This window comes from Apodemus sylvaticus, chromosome 9 (genome assembly GCF_947179515.1).
Source record: "Apodemus sylvaticus chromosome 9, mApoSyl1.1, whole genome shotgun sequence".
NCBI classification, from domain to species: Eukaryota; Metazoa; Chordata; class Mammalia; order Rodentia; family Muridae; genus Apodemus; species Apodemus sylvaticus.
The window spans coordinates 49,870,762-49,878,418 of record NC_067480.1 but is presented as its reverse complement, the minus strand read 5'-3'; the positions used below and the strand labels follow the sequence as shown (position 1 = coordinate 49,878,418).

The following is a 7,657-nucleotide window of genomic DNA, read 5'->3' as shown; positions in this document are numbered from 1 at the left end:
GCAGCATTCCTCCACAGAGCTAGCAGTTCCTGCTCAAGTTCTGTTCCCGACTCCCCTCAAATGATGGGCCCTGACTTAGAAATGTGAAACAAATAAATCCTTGCTTCTTGTCAGGGTTTTCTCACAGCGGCAGAAAGAAAATGAGAACATCTGCACACACATTTATCGTGGCTCTATTCTTAGGAGAAAGCCGATGAAAGCAGCCTAGGTGCCCATTAATGGCTGAATAAAGAAAATGTAGTGCATAAACACAATGGAGTTTTATTAGGCCATAAAGAAGAATGAAATTATGTTATTTTCAGGAAAATAGGTGCAGCTGGAGATCATCATATTAAATGAAACAAGCCCAGATTCAGGAAGAAAAAAAATGTCACGCTGTCATACATTGAATACAAAAAGAAAAGATAAGAAAGAAAGACTATTTGGGAAAGTCAGGCTGAGTGTGTCGGGGAGCGGGAACATGTGCAGGGGAGTAATGGAGGGGCAGCTACATCAAAGTATATTATGTTCTATCCATGCATGAAAATATTATGATGAAATACATTGTTTTGTATAATTAATATGTGCTAATAAAAAGCTTCTATTTGAAAACCACAAGCGAGTTCCCGTTTTTCTCCTAGTAGCTTTTCTGCTTTGTTCCTTTCATGCATTTTGGATTGATTTTCGTACCTGGCATATGATCATTTCACCCCTCTGCACACAGATGCTCTATTTTCCCCACATCACTATTGAAGATCCTGTCTGTGGTGGTTGGTTTAGTGCCAACTTGTCACAAGTCAGAGTCACTGGAATAGGGGCCTCGCCTGAAGCAATAACCAGATTACTTAGTTAGTAGTGGAAGACCCAGTCCAAGTGTGAATGGTACTTTCTTGAAGCATCCCAGATGGAAAAGGACTTGAAGGTCTGGAGAGATCACTCAGCAGTGAAAGAATGCTGGATGCTCTTCCAAAAGATGCAGGCTCTACTCCAGAGCCCACATCTCTGTAACTCCAGTTCTAGGGGATGTGGCCTCTTTGGGCAACGTATGCATAGAAATACATGCAGGCGAAACACCCATGCACATTAAAAAAAAAATCTAAGTCTTCAACAAAAGGGCCCAGTAGAAGGAAGACTATTCACCATGCTGACCTTCCTCTTGCCTGTCCAGCCTTCTCTTTTGCCTCCAAGTTGATCGATTTCTCCCGTGCTGTTGTTGCCAGTCTCCCACTGACATCAGAAGCTGTGTTTCCAGGCTTCCACCACTCAGGATCAGTGGCTCTCCAGGAACTTTCCAGGTTCCTGGTGCCAGACTGGAACTGCTGGGGCACTCAGTCTATGGACCCAGCAACTACCAGGTTCTTGGCCTCTTAGGTGTGTGCCAACTTGTGGCTATTTTAATGGCAAGCAGATTTAATAAACAGTACAAACACACACACACACACAAACGTGTGTGTGTGTGTATATATATATATATATGTATATATATATATATACACTGTATCTGTTCTGTTCATCTAGAGAACTAATAAACTATTCTTTTCCAATTGTTTATTACTGGCACCTTCATCAATGGTCCTCTGACTATATAAATGCACAGATTTATTTCTGTGTTCCCTATTCTTGTGTATGTCTGGGTTTTGTTTGTTTAGCTAGCACCATACTGTATTAATTGCTAGCTTATAGTATATTGTGAAATTAGGTAGTCTAATATCTAGGGTTTTTCCTCTCTCCTTTGCACTTTCCTTTTTCTTTCTGTCTCTGTCTCGTGTCTGTCTCTGTCCGTCTGTCTTGCTTCCTGTTGTGCTGGGGATTGGACTGAGGGCCTCTTGAATGCCAGACAAGAGCTCTACCCTGAGATACAGCCTCAGCTGGTTGTTTATTTTTACTCAAGTTTCCCAGGCTACTGAGGGTCTGTTATGGTTCCACAACAATTTTAAGATTGTTTTTATTATTTTGGCAAAAGCCGCAATTGAAATTTAACACCCTAAGAGTGTAATAGTCAAATTTGAACTTTTCAGTTTGACACCAAAATTACAAATAACATCTGCTCCTTTATATCTTCGTCCCCAAATCTTTCAGTTGCTCCTATGAAAAAATTGTATATTTATAGGCTGTATCACAAATCTTAGGCTAATGCTTAAAAACCATATACCTCAAATTAGAGAGAAAATAAGAACAAGGATTTAAATGGGACCTAGACTAATAATTTTCTAATTTACTAGTGGGAAAACAAGTGTAAAACAGCAGCAGTGGAATCAAAATATAGCTGCAAACATTCTGCTTTTTATTATTGCCTGTTTACCTTAACTGTCATTTATATTTCTTTAATTTGTATGGTTTCAAGTCTTTCCCTGGTAGAACCTTTTTTTTTTTTTAAATATTTACTTATATATTATATGCAAGTACACTGTAGCTGTCTTCAGACACCAGAAGAGGGCATCAGATCTCTTTAAGGATGGTTGTGAGCCACCATGTGGGTGCTGGGATTTGAACTCACGACCTTCGGAAGAGCAGTCTGTGCTCTTACTCGCTGAGCCATCTCTCCAGCCCTGGTAGAACCTTTCTTAAAGCACTTCTTTCAGGGCCTGCCTACAATGGTAACAGATTCCTTTAGCCTTTGTTTATTTTAGGATATCTCTCTTCTTCTGGGCGTGTATGCGCAGGTGTGTGTATATGTGGTGTACGTATGTGTGTGCACATGGGGATACCAGAGGTCGATAGTGGGTATCTTCTGCCCTTCTCCACTTTATTTTTAATTACACTTATCTATCTGTCTGTCTGTCTCTCTGTCTGTCTGTCTATCTTTTCTCATATATTACATTCACACAGGCTTCACACATGCTTCTTTTATTGTTTATTTTTCTCTCATATATTACATTCCAACTGAAGCTTCTGTCCCTCCCTTCCTTCTTGTTCCTCCCTCTACCTCCCCTCTCCTCCAGATCCACTCCTCCTCTGTTTCCCTTAAAAAAAAAAAAAAAAAAGAAGCAGGCCTCCCAGGGATATCAGCCAAACATGGCATGCATGGCATAATAAAATACAGTAAATCTGGGTGGTGGTGGCGCACACCTTTAATCCCAACACTTGGGAGGCAGAGGCAGGTGGATTTCTGAGTTCAAGGCCAGCCTGGTCTACAGAGTGAGTTCCAGGACAGCCAGGGCTACAGAGAGAAACCCTGTCTCGGAAAACAAAACAAAACAAAAAAAAAAACCCCAAAAAACCAAAAACCAAAAACCAAAAACCAAAAACCAAAAACCAAAAACCAAAAACCAAAAACCAAAAAACCAAAAAAGCCAACCAGCCAACCAAACAAACAAAAAACCCAAAAAACAAAATACAGTAAGACTAGGCACAAACCCTCATACCAAGGCTGGACAGAGCAACCCAGTAGGAGGAAAAGGGTCCCAAGAGAGAGCAAACGGGTCAGAGATACTCCCTACCGGGAGTCTCATAGAACACTAAGCTGCACAGCCAAGGCTATGTGCAGAGGGCTAGCTCAGACCCATACATGGTCTGTGATTGTCGCTTCAGTCTCTGTGAACCATAATTAGGTGCAAACACAGGTTCTTATGTTGGTACCACGAGCACTTTACCCACTGAGCTATCTCTTCAGCTCCCACTGTTTTCATTTGTAAAGGACATATCATCAAATATAAGATTCTTGTTCAATAATGTTCTTGTTTCATTTTTTTTAAAGGTCTTCACATTTTTAGTCTTTGTGCACAAAGACTACCATGATTGGTTCCACTTGGTAGACAGCCCAATAATCTATTCAAGGTCGCTTAGTACAACTTAATGAAGCCGATGTCCTTCGTGTACTGACAGAAGCCCTGATGACACATGTTCAGCCCGTATTTACGGATCAGACCATGGCGGTTAGAGCACACGGCAAGAGTGAGAACTCTGGCCGAACCTTTGTGGGTGACTTCAGTAGAGCTGCTGGTGACTCATCTTGCTTTCAGATGCCCAATGAGGAAAAAAGGCTTGTTTCATTTTTTGCATTTCTAATATATCAGGTCCTTGCCTTCTGGCATCTAAAAGTAATATTTTTTTATCATCTTAATTTAAAATATTTTGTAAATTTATTTGTTTAGTGTGTGTGTGTGTGTGTGTTTATGTGTGGTGTAGTGTGGAGTATGTGTGAGTGTGAAAGTCTGTGGTGTGTATGAGTGTGTGTGTGTGTGTGGTGTGGTGCATGTTTTAGTGTGTGTGTGTGGTGTGTGGTGTGTGCGTACATGTGTGTGTACATGTGTGTTGTATGTGTATGTGGTATGGTGTGTGATATGTGATGTGGTGTGTGTGTTAGTGTGTGTAAGTATATGTAGTGTGTGTGTACATGTGTGTTGTATGTGTATGTGGTATGGTGTGTGATATGTGATGTGGTCTGTGTGTTAGTGTGTGTAAGTATATGTAGTGTGTGAGTACATGTAAGTGTTGTGTGTGTGTGTGTGTGGTGTGTGATTGTATATGTATGTGGTATGTTGTATGTGTATGTGGTGTGTTGTATGTGTATGTAGTGTGGTGTGAGATATGTGGTGTGGTGTGTGGTGGTGTGGTATGAGCTAGTGTGTGTTAGTGTGTATGTTTGTGAGTGTTATGTGATGTGGTATGTGTGTGTGGTGTGATTGTGTGTGTGTACATGTGTGTTGTGAGTGTGTGTGCACTCTCTTGAGTGCAGATCCCATGCTGTGCATTTAGAGGTCAGAATATCTTTTGGGAGTTGGGTCTCTTTTGTACCATCTACCAGATCATCAGCCTGGAGCAATGGTGCTTAGGCCCTGAGCCCCCTCACCGGCCCTGCAGAAGTTCTTAGGAAAACTAATGTTTAAGACTGTAAGATTATTGTATAGTTTTGAGCATCATTTGTATGTGATAAGCTGTTTCCCTGTTGTGACTTTCAGGGTTCTCTTGGGTTTGGGCTTTCAGTAAGTTGTTTAGAATGCTTCTCCACATATGTTCTTTTGAGTTCACCCCACACAGATGTGTGTGTGCACATCTCACCATATCTGAGAAGTCTGAGCAGTATCTGATAAGTTTTTAGTCAGTTTCTTACCCTCCTCCTGTCTCTTCCTTGTGTGGCTTGTATGATATGTCCCAGGTTCCCTAGGCTCTGCTCACCTTCCTTTAATCTTATTTCTTATTTCTTTCTGTTTGTGGTTTCAATAACTTCTGCCTGATGGAACATGCATTCAATTCTCTCGAGTGGTTTTATTTTTGTGATTATTTTTTGTCACAGTGTTTTTTACTCTCAGACTTTCTTCTTGGCTTAGTGTTAGGTGTCCTATCTGTTGACATTTCTACTTTATGCATCCACTAACTCCCCAATTTTCTCCCTTTTCCTTTGGTTTTCTGGGTGTCTTAATTTTGTTTAGTTGTTTGCTTTGTTGCATTTGGAGAAAAGTATGTATCTTATGCTGGCTTGGAACTTGCTGTGTGTCCTAGACAGGCAATGACCTCATGAGCTTCGCACCTCTACCCAGTGTGCTCTGATCCTAGGTTTGTACCACCATCCCGGGCCAACTTGTTCAAGAAGCCTTGACTGGCATATCTGTCTTTACATGTCTTTCAGGGACAGTTTCTATTCTTTAACTTTTTATCTTTGCATGACCATACATTCCTGTCTCTTTGTGCAGTTTCAAGTGCATGTGGTAGCTCTAGAACCCAGAATTTTCTTCTTCTAAATCTTCTGCTTCTTATTTTATTTTGTGTTTGTTTGATATAGGCTCCCTCTGTGCCAGTTACCCAGCTTTGATTGAATAAGTTTGTCTTCATTTTTTGTTGTTGTTTTTTTGTTTTTGTTTTTTTGTTTTTTTCTGAGCCTGGCCTTTCCTTGAGCATGTGTGGTGGTTTTTTTCCTTTCATCCATGGATATGGTTGCTTTTGAACATTGTCATGTAAAATGTTTGGCTCTCCATAGATAAAAGGACAGAGTTAAAATGTGTGTGTAAAAGAGAGAGGGGAAGAGGTTGGAGTGTAATATGCACACTCAAAAACTCCCTTCAGTTATGGGAGAAGAGGTTACCACAGTGGAAGGGAAGAGAGGGTAACCATGGAAACCTGCCTCTTTCTCTGCAGTTTCTATGATCCGAAGCATGGCACATGGGCACCAGATACGACTCCGTGGGTTGATTTGGAAAGGTTTTACGTAGGGTAGAAGGATCGTATAGAGAGACTCATTCCGTTTCCCTCGTTGTTCAGTCTCACTACCTGGAAGCAGTCTGACTCGGGCCCATCTGTGACTCACAGGACTGACAAGGAGTAGACACTTTGAACCCAAGCAGCAGGCAGTGTGTAGGGGTGCTGAGAGTCACAGAGCTATAAGCCAAGCCTTTCAGGCCGCTGACAGAGCTGGAGACAGCCTGGACAGGCAGTGCTTAAGAGTCACTGTTGCTATGGTCTCACATAGGCTCAGGAGCAGTGAGAAGGTTTTTGTGGTATTTTAAAGGTGGAAGTAGAGAATGTCAGTCACTTTATTACTTTCCTGTCCACCCACATTACTCATCGGCTTCCTACATTCGCCTCCATGAGTTGGATCCTAAGGTCAAGATTTTCTCATCAAGGCAGCTGTCAAAATGGTAGGAAGGCCTCGTGACAGGCCTGATGCCACGTCCCATTTTTTCTAGGCTGCTGAACTACCTAGAAACCCTGAGGTATCCCTTATACTGGAAACTTGGCCAACTTCCCGGAGAAGCAAGGCCCAAGGAAAGCCATAGCCTTGATCCTGGCTGTCTGTCTGCAACCATATTTAGCAATTGCGATCCTTCACTGGTTATCTCTGGGCAGAGCAGCTGTAGCACCAGCTCCTTGACTCTGCATGTGTGCCCAGAGATGAGCCACCTGTCTCCATATCTATATTTTCTTCCCGAAGAGCTGAGTGATTGCCTATAACAGCTGTGGATATTTCTGTCTTATTTTTAAAAGCCCTAAGCAACCAAGTGAAAACCGAAGCTGATTATGTCATTGAGTCCTTTAATATGTATGAACAGGGAAGCAGAAAACTGAATTAGCCATACCAAGCACAAGGCTTACATTAGCTGCTGGATTATATTGGGGGGGGGGGGGGAAATCTATGAACAAGAAGGCACAATGTTTGAGTTTTGGAGGAAAGATGATTTTAATTTTCTGCATGTTAATTCAGGTACATTATCTTTACACAGCAGCTCTTGAAATCTTGTAAGTAACGGTTTACTGTCATAAGACATGTGGAGGGCAGGCTACCTATAAATCTGGAAAACCATACAGGTTTCCCTCCAGCTTCTCCCACACATTTGTTTGTTCTTTACGGTTTAATGAAACTTCCTTTCTTTCTTTGAATTCCATGGATGTCCGATGCTAGTGGAAAAAGTTCGCTGTCTACTCTGAATTTTATTTGTAGCATCAAAGCATTAAGCTAAGCATCTAGACAGCTAGGGCCAAATTTCTGGCACCCATGCCAGATGCCACAGGGTCTTTGGCTAATGACTGTCATTGAAGAGTGGTTAGGTCAGTGTGAGAAGGTAGTCTTATTTAGTAGTGTGCGTATCAGGTTTGAAATAGCAAGTCTTTTGAATTCCAAATATTACGTTTTAGTGGTGGTGATGGGATTGAATTTAGTTAAGAGGAATTTCTAATATTTATATAAAAATGAATAAGACCACACCAAAAAATTGTCACAAAATTTAGGACATTTTTTTTTCTG

The 7,657-nt window shown here is 41.4% G+C and overlaps 1 pseudogene; it reads right to left on the bottom strand.

Annotated features, from left to right (window-relative positions):
• Window positions 1–3,761: 3,761 nt before the first annotated feature.
• On the bottom strand, window positions 3,762–3,939 carry LOC127691899 (40S ribosomal protein S29-like; annotated as a pseudogene).
• Window positions 3,940–7,657: the final 3,718 nt, after the last annotated feature.